The sequence below is a fragment of the Eupeodes corollae genome, chromosome 3, assembly GCF_945859685.1.
Source record: "Eupeodes corollae chromosome 3, idEupCoro1.1, whole genome shotgun sequence".
Lineage (NCBI taxonomy): Eukaryota > Metazoa > Arthropoda > Insecta > Diptera > Syrphidae > Eupeodes > Eupeodes corollae.
The window spans coordinates 125,903,571-125,917,622 of NC_079149.1; the positions used below are offsets into that span (position 1 = coordinate 125,903,571).

A 14,052-nucleotide genomic window follows, 5' to 3' on the forward strand; every position below is an offset into this window, starting at 1 on the left:
AGAGTGGTGTGAAAAGGGAAGACCTGACTGAGTAAGAGAACAAAATAGAACGCGAAGAATGAAAGTAAAAGTGTGAAAATTTGTTAGCACTATTTTGCTTGGTCTTCGTTGTCTCACCATAGTCTCAGTCTGAGGTCTGGGTTTGGGTTTGGGTTTTAGGAGGCATAGTCTTATTTTTTTTTGTTGCCTAGGTTAGACCAAGACCAATGACAAAAGCAATAATAGATGAAGGAATGCATGAAGAGAGGAAGAGTAAAATGATTAGTTTTTTTTATTCATCGCTTTTATTTTCATTTGAATTGTCAAAAGTTTTATTTTGTTCTTTTTATTCGTCGTATATTAACTTTACTTTACTTCTTTTAAGAGTTTTTGATTGGCAAAAATATTCCTTTTATTTTTTTGATGATATAGAGCTGTGATTACGATGATGATGAGATTTGAATAAGTTCTTAACTTGATTTAATGGGATTTAAATTGGATTTTGAAAGGTTGGATATAGATATTGTTAAGTTTTGTTGGTTACATTGTTTGTTTGTTTTTTGTTATGCTTCTTAAAAAAAGAATCACCAATTCTTCAGAAGGAGATGCCATGAACAGAATTTTTTCAGAGAAGAGACATTTTATAAGAAAATGTCGAGTAAAGTGAACAAATGAAATCCATGCATATTTTTCATTTATATTTTTTTGTTCAGAAAATGGCGCCCAAAAGAAAATACTTGATTTGTCATAATATTGTCATAGAACTTGGTACAATATATTTTTGCCGGGGTGCATTTTATGTAATGAAGTAGAGAAAAATAACAATTCATATTTACACATTGAACTCTCAAAGTAAATCAATAACTTCTATAACTGGCGCCCAATGTGGGATACTTTTATTTAAATCAAATGTAAGAAACAGGCTCTTTTTAAAACAGAAAATATGAAGAACGTTTTTATTGAAGACTGAAATCAACTTAGTACCCGTGACGTATTGGTTAGAGCAAAGGCGTGTTATGCCAAAGGTCTTGGATCTTGTCATGGAAAGTGCTTTTCCAAATAATAGGTCTAGGTCCAAGTTCATAGAGCGAATTACGGTAACCGCTCATAGAAGCAGCATGAGCGATTGGAAAAAGAAAACGATTGTCAGGCTCCCAAAAGAAAAGAAAAAACTGGAGAGATATTTGCATTCAGCCTGCAGTCTTTAGAAGACACCCCGAAGTAAGAATTGACACATAACAAGGAGGATTCCGAACTGGATTCTGCTGAATTGATCACCACTTCACCTGCGGATCATCATAGGGATGATAAAAAAGGGATATTCCCCAAAAACTTGAAAATGGCGCCCAACATGGAGACTTAATGCAATAAAATCAACAGTTTTGTAGGTTGTTTTTTAAAGACTTCAGTAGAATTTAAGAGGACAAATTCTGCTAAATGAAGAATATTCTAAGAAAATCTAAGGAACAATGTGTAAACTTGCAAGAATTGAATAGAAATGTTTTCCATTAAAATTAGTGTTGTTTTTTAAATTCTCTGATATCGTCAGAAGAAATTAATTCTTTGAACCACTGATGGAAATCCCTGATGATGCAATTTCATAAAACTACCTCTTAGGAAAAGAAAAAAAGTCTCATAATTATGTTGATTTTAGCTAAATTCTCCAAAAAAATCTTTTTCAAAAACCAATGCATCTCAAGCTTCATCAATAAATAAACACTAAAGACCAGTAATCGTCAAGTAAAACACTCATCATCATCATAATCAAATTCATATAATAATGTGATATATATGGAAAGATAATCTAAACACATAAGACGCTCTAGCTCTACGCCGCTGTGGTGCGGTGCGTCGCTGACATCCCATAGACTGCTTCCATCATTCCGGTTGTATATATTAATAGACTCAAGGAGATTAATATCACAAACATCAAGAAATGACCACTTAATTTGTGTGCGCGGGTTTTTTGTTTTTGTAAAATCTTCCAAATCAAAGATTGATTTGACTATAAATTGCATTTATTCACAATTTAGGTAAATTCACATTTACTATCATTACGAATGTCAATCTCTGTCTACTTTGATGTTTGTTTAAATAAAAAAACACAACATCAAAGACAAAAACAAACAAAAATCAAATAAATTAATTAATCTAAGAAAACACTTTGTTCAAAGAATCATTTACAAAAGCATTGCTAATCCTCAAAAACACAACAAGTTGGGATATTGGATATAATTTTATTATTAAGTCGAAATGTACATAAAACAAAAAAAAAAAACATAGAAAAGATACTTCCTTTGTTATTTTGTCTTGTCTTCTTTTTATTGTTTGTGGTGATGGAAGTTGTGGTGGCGAGTGATGAAGAAAAAGAAGAAGCAAATTGATGATAATGCAGAAAATATCCTCCGAACTACTGTTTGGATATTGAATTACTTAAAATTCTCTTTCTCAAAAGAGAAATCGATATCAGAATGAATCAGTTAGCATAAATAAACATGCTTTTGGTTACCCCATATTCAACTATAGATATTAAATGGAGATAAATCAAATGAATTTTAAGTGTATTTGATACCACACTCAAAGAAATTAAAACAAACAAATAAAAATATGTTAGAAGATGGTTCATCAAAACAACAGCCATGCAGCTCGTTTTTAAATATTCTGTGAATTTTCCTTAAACCGTGATTTTTATCAAAATGGGTAAAAGAAACAACTGCTTAAAATTATACTGAAATCATGGTGATTTGTTTTTTTTTTTTGTCTTAAATGGCACCCAATGCATTCTTTTTTTTATTTTTTTTTTTGTCAAAAGAATGATAATATCTTGCAACGATTTCAATTAGAAATCGATCAAATTAAGCAATCTTTCAATCTTTTAAGTGGCGCCCAATGTGAAACAAACGTAGGCAATATAAAACCATCATTACACCATTAAAATACGAAACAGTTTATCAGGGATGAATTACTTTGATTTAAACAGCACAACAAAGGTCACCTGAGTTACCTTCTCAGGAAGTGGGAGCAAATATCCAGATACCGCTGTGAAAAACCAGCACTAATGATCTCAGTCCTGCGGAGGCCTCAAAAGACGGCCATGAAAGGAAATTTTAAAATGTGATGAAAACACAAGTAATAGCCTCGGATGAACGGACTGATAATGTTGACAACCCCCCCCCCCCCCGCAAACGAAACCCGGAAAACGATTTATATGTATGTACATGGAATGTGCGTACACTCAACCGAGAACGCAAAGCAGAGCAGCTTGCCGATGCCATCGCTGAAATCAAAGATGATATGACAGCCCTCCAGGAGATGCGATGAAATGGGCCAGTCAGTTGGAAGATTGAAGGCTGTGATTTCTTCTATGCGAAGTGTCTACTCGATGGGAGGGTCGGAAGACATAGCCTATACGTCATCACATCTGGAAACGGACAGAGGCTCATCGACATCCTAGCCGAGAAAAACATGGTGTTGAGTAGCACCAGACTCCCCCGCCAAGATATAGACAAAGGTACTTGGCGGTCCCCCGATGATCGAACATGCAACCAAATCGATCATGTTGCTATTGACGGAAGACACTCTTCTAGAATACTTGGCGTTCGTACGTACAGATCAGCCAACATAGATTCCGACCACTATCCAGTTGGTGGTAAACTGCGCGTACGCATATCCATGGAAGCTCTTAGGCGAACTACAACCTCGAGGAGAAGATTCAACGTTGAAAGATTGCAGCAGGAGGATACCGCCAATGCATTTGCCGACCTAGTATCCCTAGAGCTTGCGAGATACCCTACATCGAAAGAGATGTGCCCAGAAACCCACTGGTAGCTTTGCAAACAATTCATCATTAATGCTGCAGAAGAGGTGCTAGGTTTCTCACAGCCACCACAAAGGAACCCCTGGTTTCACTCTGAATGTGCTCAGGCAAACAAAGCCAAAGAGTCAAAAAGAAAACAACGGGAGATACTAGCCGCCCTGAAGAAAAGATAAGGAGGGGAATATCGTAGTCGAGGTGCAGTCAATGCTAAAAATCTGGAGAGATCATTTCAACCAGCTGCTTAATGGTGATGAAGTCAACGGTTCCGCCAGCGATCAGCCACGTCAAATCCATTTGGTTGACGATCTGGAGTTCCACCCACCCGACCAGAGTGAGATCAAACTAGCCATTACCAGGCTGAAGTCGAACAAAGCGGCCAGTGATGACGGGCTGCAGGCGGAGCCTTTTAAGTTACTAAAATTTGGTTGGAAAAAAAGCATGCCCGACGAGTAGAAACTACGCACCATCTGCTTAATCCATAAAAAATGTGACCGCCTTCTCTGCACCAACTACAGAGGCATTAGCCTTTTAAACATCGCGTACAAGATCTTGTCCAGCGTATTATGTGAACGCCTGAAGCCATTTACTGACGAACTAATTGGCTCTTACCAGTGTGGTTTCAGGCCTGAAAAATCTACCATCGATCAAATTTTCACTCTACGCCAAATCCTGAAAAAGACCCAAGAACATAACACACTATATTTTCATCGATTTTAAAGCAGCTTATGACAATGTAAACAGGAACGAACTATACAGTTCCATGTTGAGTTTTAGTATCACTACCAAACTGATACGACTCATCAGTATGACGCTTGAAAATGCTCGTTTCTGCGTCAAAATTGGAATAGACTCGACCGAAACTTTCGAAACCACCAGAGGACTTCGACGAGCTGAAAGAGTGGTGCGCGACACCAACTCCAATACAAGTAGCACCATCTTTCAAAAATCCACACAATATCTTGGATAAGCAGATGACATCGACATTATGGGAAGAACCAAACGAGCAATGACGGGTGCTTTCTCTAATGTAGACTCCGAGGCGAAGTAAATGGGTTTTGACATTAACGAGGACAAAACGAAGTATTTACTGTCGTCAAATAGAGTCGATTCACACCGTAGGCTTCGTCAAAATGTGACAATTGACAGGTACAACTTTGAGGTGGTAAACGAATTTTTTTATCTGGGCACTGCTGTTGATTCTGCAAACGATATCAGCGTGGAGATCAAACGCAGAATTACCCTTGCTAATCGCTGTTTCATTGGCCTAAGTAAGCAGTTGAGGAATAAGGCCCTATCGCGAAGTACCAAAGAAACATTGTACAAAACTTTAATCATCCCAGTCTTGCTATATACTGCAGAAGCATGGACCCTCTCCCAGGCGGATGAAGGATCTCTTGGTATGTTCGAGAGGAAGGTTCTGCGTACGATCTATGGTCCGTTTTGTGTCAGCAGGCAAAGTAACATCTGGCGAAGAAGATTTAATCAGGAGTTATACGAGCTGTACAGCGACTAGCCACTGGTCGAAAACCTACGTGTACAACGCTTAAGATGGCTAGGACACGTCGAGCGAATAAACATCGAAGCTCCAGCCCGTAAGGTATTCAACACCAAGCCTGAGGAAACAAGAAGCAGAGACAGGCCTCATCTCCGGTGGAGTGATAAAGTTGAGGACGATACACGTGAACTTGGTATTCGAAACTGGAGGCAACAAGCTAAAGATCGAGTAAGCTGGCGAAAGTTTTTACTTGAGGCCCAATGCGCTGTAGAGCCAACTAAAGTAAAGTAAGAAAGAAAATTACTTCAGTGGAAGCGAAGCAATCAAATGAAGTGACCTTAACATTTAAATTCTTTAAAGTGCATAATTTAGCTGTTGTCATATTCGTTAAAATTCAATTCAAAATCAATATTTCACGATTACTATACATTAAAGTCAGAATTCCACTCCTTTAGAATCGAAACAAAAAAATAATCAAATGGCGCCCAATGCGGGGCTTTCAATTATTTTCTTAAATATTTAATCAAAATGATTTTTCTTTGTGTACTTAACTGGTAAATGGTTAAAAAGGTTATGAAATGAATGGAATGATGCTATTACCTTAGACACAGGATCCTTACTATTATATGCCTACATCGTTTCTCTTATATTGTTATATTCTATCAGCATAACTTAACCTTCAAGAAATTTAATGAAATTGTTCGTTCTCACACTTTAAATAAAAGAGGAGTCTTGGGTTCAGAAAAAAAACGAGTACGTCTTATCCCTGAGCTATACAAGAAAAGAAAAAACCTTGTTATTATTTTTTGTTGTTGTTAATGCTGCTCCTTCTTTCCACCGATAAACACGACACTAAAAGAAAAAAGGAAATCATTATCACACAAGAAAATATAAATTAAAATAACGACGATACACTTTATAACAGATGTATGAAGAACAACCATCAATGTTCGTCTTCGTGACGTTGTTCGTCGTTTGTATAGCGTATCGTTAGGCCCAAACAAACTATATAACGTCGGTCGGCGGTATATATAACGTGCACTCCACCATGGTATTTTTTGTTCCATATACTACGAGTGTATATTATATACATATTTGTATCTATCAAATGCATTCGAATATAGATGCATAAAATATCTAAAGCGGTGTTATTGTCTAGTGAGGCACAATTTTCACTCACTCACAAAATACAAAATAAATAAGGAACGAAACGTATGTAGAATATCTAGGCGAGGCATAACAAATAAACTTGTCACCCAACACACAAAGTGTCTCGAGGTGAAAGTTTAACAACCCTTAATGAACTTTTGTCAAATCAATGTACTATATACATTAAAATGTATACAATACAAGATACGTTAAGTATATAACTTTGCTTGAATGAAAGAAAAAACAAGATATTCCCAACTTGCATAGAATAGATTTAGTTAGATAGATTTTCCGCATACCGCATATCTTCACTTTTTGTTTGTGATGAAGAGGAGAATTATTGTACTCGTGTTGGATGGGATTTTGCTGGTGTTGGATGAAGGCGAGATCTTAAACGAAGAATGTAAATCAATCATAGATGGATTTGAACTTTAAACCAACTTTTTTTGAGAGAAAGTATACAATTTAAATTGTATAAAGATAGAGTGTAAGGTGAGCTTAAAGTGATTGTTAGACCAGATGATCCCTAAAAAACTTCTTCTTTCGCTCGTTAAACCAATTACAGCTTCCCACATTCTCAAAGAACAATTTTCCTTAACATAGATGGTGGTGTTATGCATATACCCACGTGAGTTCTTTCGCAGAAGAGTGCAAGGCCTATCCAGAAAAGTTGAGGCAGCTTCAAAGGAATACTTTACCTTGCAAATTTTTACTACTGTAACAAACTAAAAGGTTGGCTTAACTCAAAGCTTGTTTTTAAATACATTTTTAATATCATAGACTTTTCTTTGCTTTAATTTTTATTTTATATTATTGATTGGGGATATTCGATTTTTCGGGGATTTTCATTTGGGATTTTTAGGTTTAGCTATTGTTGCCCTCTGAGCCACGAACAAGACACTACTATTTATGCTACATCAAGTTTTGAAGTTTTGGGATTTTGTTTCCGGGACATTGATTTTTTTGGGATTTAGGGTTTTAAAGAAAGCTCAATTTATAGTTCTGTAATTTGAAATTACTGCCTTGAAGTAACCATTTCATTATATCAATTTTAACATTAACTGAATTTAATATTTTTCGGTTTTTGTAATTATGGGTTTTGAAGTTAGGGGTTATTCGGGTTTTTGGATTTTAAGGTATTTCTTACTATGGATATTCACTATCTTGGAAAAGTTGTTTTTAAATTTAGCTTTTAATATTGTATTTTTACCACTTAAATGTTTTTTTTAAACATTTTATTTTAAACTTTTGATTTTATATGATTTCTGATTTAAAAATATGGTTTTAAAGTATTTGAAATTATGTTTGTTCGGTAAAAGTAGAAGCCGCATTGTATTATTCCTTCAACTCGAATGTTCCGTGTTACTCTTTTATCAGTTTGAAATATATAACGTTCGAGGGATTTCATTTTTCATATTGGTTTTAAGGTTTTTGGGATTATGGATGTCCGGTTAACCGGTTGGCTATTTAAAGTTTGAAGGGATTATTCATTTTGGGGATTAACAATTAATTTTTGGGTTCTTAAGCTTTTCGACTTATTTATATTAATAAACTCACATTTTTGGGGACATATGAAGCAAATGAAAATACTAACGATCTTATAGTTTTATTTGACTGTTGTGAAATTTGGGATTTTCATTATCTTGTTTTTTTTTTGTAGTTTTGAGTTTTTTGGAATTTTTGATTTTTTGGGACAAGTTAATTTTATAAATATTATGTTTGGTGGAAGTGTGCTTTTATGAGTTTTTGAGATTAATCTGGGATATTGGAATCTTCATTCTGGGTTCTAAATTGTAGGCTTCAAAATTATGGGATATTAGAATATAGGTGGATTCGTTTCTTAACCAAAAACAAAAATAAAGAAATTTTGATAAAATTTAAGTTCAAAAAACGAAATGAAGAATTATCTACAGGTAATGGGTTACTTACTTACTTAGCTCCTCAGACCTGTTAAGTCATTTGGAGACCCCTTAAGGGGCATAGGGCCTCTACTAAGCCTACGCGCCATCGTGTACGGTTTCCGGAGATGTGTTTCGGAGCCCCCCAACTCTTGCCTAGTCCAATGCATTGCCACTTCCGTCTTCGTATAATAGATTCTATAGGTTCCTGACCTGTCCTATGAAGGACCTCATTTGCAATACGGTTTGGCCAGAAAATCCTTATGATGTTACGAAGACACCTATTTACAAAGGTTTTAAGGTTTCTTGTTATGGCTGAAGTAACCTTCCAAGTGCAGATTTGACATTTGTGGGAAACAGTCGTAGCTGTATTTTTAAGCTGATAAAGTTATTCCTCAAAATTCTTCACAGCATACCGAAAGCCGCTTTTGCTTGTTCGTCTTGTTCCGCCTGCGATGGAAACGATGCTTCCAAGTTATTGAAAGCTCTCCACTTTTTCCACCTGTTGCGAGAAAATATTTATTTGAGAGGATGGTCGGGTTCCGAGGCTGATCATTTTTGTTTTGCCGGAATTAATTTTCAGCCCCACAACTTCTGCTTCTCTCTCCGCACTTGTTGTCATTTGATGGAGATCCATGGTCCTATGGGATCCAAATGCTTTAAATAGGATTTCAAAGTCCATTGGATCTTGAGCTGAGCACAGTACATCGCTCATCCCCAACAAAAACAATATTGGCGACAGAATACAGCCCTGTCTGATTTCGCTTCGGATTTCAAAATCATCTGACAACCTACCATCGTGCAGAATTATCGTATGAATATAGTATTTTGTGGGATTTTGAAAATCCGTGTGATTAAATTACGGGCATATAATTTTATTTATTATATCATTACAAGTCCGCATATTACTTTGTTAAATCTCTTTCGGTGGGCTTTGGGATTTTGGGATATTTGGGATTTTATGCGAATTGGTTTGTGAGCCTAAAACAAAAATAAACAAATTTGTCGCGATTGTCAAAACCAATCATCAGTTAGCTCCATTTTTTAGTTAAAATCTATAAGAATGCATTTCCCATAAAAAAAAAAAAAACAATTCTAATTTAGATTAACTTAGTCACAGTCACAGATACGCTATTTAAAAAAAACACACCATGTGTGCTATTTTATCAGTTGATTTTGACCACATAGTTCTAGTTTTTGAGTCCATCAACATCACAGATAAAATAGATTAGATACTTTACCTAAATTCAAAGCTATGTATACGAACTAAACTACAGGTATATCCACTGTATACTTCAGCAAATTACTTTTTCTTTCTTTATATTTATTTTGTGTATATTCTCTCTCGCTCTCTCGGTGTTTAATGAGCGTTTATATCTCCTTCCTTTCATGCGCACTATGGATTCATTGTCACACAGAACACAAAACACAGAGAGTGTGTGCTCTACCTAAACGACGACCACGACAACGATGCCCCTGTGTCACTTGAATCTTCAATCCTCTAACAAAGTTTTTGTGTTTAGATGGAAAAATAGAAAAGATAGAGTGAGCGTTTTTACCTAGGAACGAGGAACTACTACGACGGGCTATATGTTTATTGTGTGACCCACAATGTATTCTCGCAGTTTGGGCCCCATAGTAAGTATTGGTTGGGTTTTGTGTCGCGCACTTGTTGACATGAAATACACACAAGTGAGTATCTGTCATCAAATTCGTTCTTTCGTTCAAAAAATTATCTTTTAGTTTGAAGAACTTGATGATGAGGATGATGACGGACGACGACGACGGCGGACGGTCGATGGATGACGGAAGAACGAAGCGGAGGAGTATCCCAGACGAAGGGACGCGAATGGGACATATTGTTTTATCACATGTGTGTACTCAGCAAACACATCGCATCTTACAGTGACAGCACAGTCAGAGACAACGGTAAAGGAATTTTTCTTGCCTCTTGTTCTCTTTAAAGAAATTGCTCCTGTTTTTTGTTTTAAAGATGATTTCTTGTAAAGGGTGTTTTTTTTATAATAAAATAAAGATGAGTTTTCTAAATTTTACATTAAATCTGCTTTATTCGAAAGTTAATCTTCTGGAATTTTAATTTTAGTATGATTTTCGGCAAATGACAGCCATGGCTTCTTCGGACGTAATCTAATCTTGATTCTGGAGGTAAAATTTGTGTCAACATTTTAAGGTACAAAACGCTACAGTAAGTGTATTTATGCAATTTACTTAACGACATTAAATTATTATAAACTTAACGTTTTTAAGTAACACAACAGCCCTCCATTTTGTTTCCCGTTTTATTACCTGAACACAATAAAGTACTACGACTGAAATCAGAGCTACAGCTCCACTAGCTGTCAAAAAGAGTAAAATAAACGTCATAATTTTCGCATTTTGGAACAAATTTGTGCAGCGTTGCATTTAAAATAAAAATATTTAAAGTTGGTACGTTAATTCAAAGTTTAAAGTTTGTTTAGGATTCAATATTGTCAAATATGTAAAAAATGCAGCAGATAAAAGTCAAAAGTTGCCAAATTGTGAAGTTCTGTCAACAAATATGTCTACGGCTGTGTTACATTGTGTAGACACTATCGCATTTGTGGTTATTTAATATTTTCACACTTGACAGCAATTGCCACTTGTTATCCTATTGTGTTAACCCATTAAGACTTTAGAAGACTACAAAGTGTCTTTCGGAAGGAATCTTAAAATCATCAACAACACTAAAAAAATATATATTGTTTGTTTTTAAGAAACATCAATAAGCTAAGTTTTGAGTTACCAAATTTAACTTCATAGGTTTGTTGGTGTTGTCAAATCTCTTTTAAGACTACAATCTTGAAAGATGATGTTTCATTGGTCACTTTAAGCTCATATTTTATGGTTAAAAGCAGGAAGGAGTTGGATAGTTTAGGTGAGATATAGTTTTAAAAAATTCGGTAGCAGACAACAACAAATTCTCTTTCTTAAACTGAACGCAACCAATATAAGCGAGAAAAAATGATGAAACGTCAAAAGGATAAAATTTGAACATTGTTTATTGTTTGACTTTTTTGCAACTTTCAATTTTTAACTGAAAATCAAGCATTTTAAGGTTATATTTAAATTTGTATTCGTATTCACCTCACTAATGTCAAATATCAAATATAAATTCAATTTGTTGAGTCAACTTCGGTGGCAGACAACAACAAAATCTCTTTCTGGAACTTAACGAAACCAATAAAAGCGAGATAAAATGATGAAACGTCAAAAGAATAAAATGTGAACATCGTCTATTGTTTGAATTTTGTAACTGTCAATTTTTAACTGACAATCAAGCATTTTAAGGTTATATTTAAATTTGTATCCGTATTCACCTCACTAGTGTCAAATATCAAATATAAATTCAATTTGTTGAGTCAACTTCGATGGCAGACAACAAAAAATTCTCTTTCTTGAACTGAACGCTACCATAAGAAGCGTGATAAAATGATGAAACGTCAAAAGAATAAAATTTACACATCGTTTATTGTTGGACTTTTTTGTAACTGTCAACTTTTAACTAACAGTCAAGAATTTTAAGGTTATTTTTAAATTTGTATCCGTATTCACCTCACTAGTGTCAAATATCAAAATATTTTAACGAAGGAAAACTTAAAATGCGTTATTAATTTTCAATACAAACAGAATTAGTAGATGTCATCAGCCTTTTAAACAAAATTTAATGATGTTCAAGGTTTGTCAGCTTTATCTCCAAAAACATGACTGAAACTTAAGAAAGGAAGGCGGTAGTTGAAATGACAAACCAAACTTAAAATAAATCAGTTGACATCTGTCAAAATGGCCACCAGTTAAAATAGTATTTCCAACTTAATGTTTTTTACCTTTAAAAAGAAAACACCCATTATTGTGGAGATATATCTACTGTTTCGATAAGGTTCATCTCTATAAATTGATAAATCTGTTTTCACCTTTAAAAAAATCTACGAAAACCTCAAATTTGTCCAAATAACAATAGAACGCAATGATGGCGAAAAATAAAAAAGAATTTAATTGTTTTTTATTGCAGATCATCAACGGAATTTTTTCTTCGATACGTTGTGTTTATTTTATTGTTCTTTGATACAGCAATAAACAGACAGACATAACAGAACAGATATTCCATTACTCAAAAAAAAAAAACGGAAAAACAAATAAAAATCCACCAAAATAACCCAAAATCACAAAAATGTGATAAGAGGAAGAGAGTAAGTTTCTTTTCTGATGGTTTGGAGAGTTGGAATTGTGGAACTGTGTGTTCTTGAGAAATCATAATACGATGGATTAATGTTGAAATTTTTGGATTCCTCCAAGATTTCTTTTATACCCTCTCAAAACAGAAGTCAGGCCAACGCAAACATTACATACTTCTTTCGTTCCAAACGGCGGAGGAGATAAGATGTCATATAACAGCGAGTCGCAAGTCCAAGAATATAGCATTGTCACCAAAGTGTTCTTTTCCAGAGCAAGTGCTTTTTAAAGCAACAGCAAATAGTATATGTAGAGTCAAAGTCTGGAGAAGATTAGGGCCATCAGAATGGATCGTCGTCGGCGGCCTCAGCGCGGCGCACACTCTTATCGTTCTTATTTCGCTTCGCGTTTCATATATTTTTGTATCTCCGATGGATGGCAATGGTAGGTTAGGTACCTACTTCGGGAGGGCCGATATGGCATATGTAGGTTCTTCGCGTATAATGTACATGTATACATTCGGTTCTTCAAGTTGGTTGACTTTTCCATGGCACAGAGATTCTTTTGGTTTCGTCATGCTCAGCTTATGGTATATGGACTCAGACTCAGAGATTGACTGGCTTCTTATCTTTTTTGGAATATGGCTCTGGCTATGGCACTTGGAGCACCATCACCACCATTTATTGCTGAGTGTTTTGGTTTTCGTATTTCTGTTTGTAGCTGCTCATATTACTCAACTGTTGAGGAATTGAAAATTTATATATTTTTCTTTTATGTTTGTGAATCGTGATGGTAAATTGCCAGTAATATTTTGTGATAAGAGTTTTAAAGTTGAAAGACTTGATATGGTCAAATTGACTTGAGCAAGCAATAAGCGACTAGATAGCGATAAGAATTGGTGTAGGTGATTATATCTATCTCTATTATAGACTAGTGTATAATATTGGTTCGTGTGTGGGTTCTCTTTGGCTGGTAAATGTTTTTTTAAAGTAAGTTAAGCAAGTTTTTAAGTATCTTAGTGCTTGATGTTTGAGGAAAATGAGTTAGAAACAAAAACAAATGTTATTGCTTCTTTGTTATGTAAGTTACTATGTGAACATATGTAGAATAATCAATGAGTTAATAGGCACCCAACGCTTTTTTCTTAAGTGGCGCCCAACATGAGAAACATTATTTGAATAATTTAAAATTAACTTTATATGCACTAAAATTATTATTATCAACTTTAGTGGAGAATAATATGTGAAGTACGATTTGCAGAATTCAAAATAACTTCTTATTTCTAACAAATTAATAGATACAAAAAAATTACTAAGTGGCGCCCAACGCTTTAAAATTATTTGTTTTCAAAACATTGTTTTGCTTATTTATTCAAAGTGTAAAAGGTAATTCGAATAATTCAAAACCAATTTCATGTCTTCATAACAAAAACTACATTTTTGCAGTTTTAGAAAGTATTTGTACTCATTTCTCTTAAGTGGCGCCCAACGCTCTAAATCAAA

At 34.8% G+C, this 14,052-nt stretch overlaps 1 protein-coding gene across 2 annotated transcripts in view; it reads right to left on the reverse strand.

The window, feature by feature from the left end:
• The window catches only part of LOC129949031 (uncharacterized), a 173,595-nt gene that overhangs the window by 156,146 nt on the left and 3,397 nt on the right, over positions 1-14,052 (reverse strand). The window lies entirely within an intron of this gene.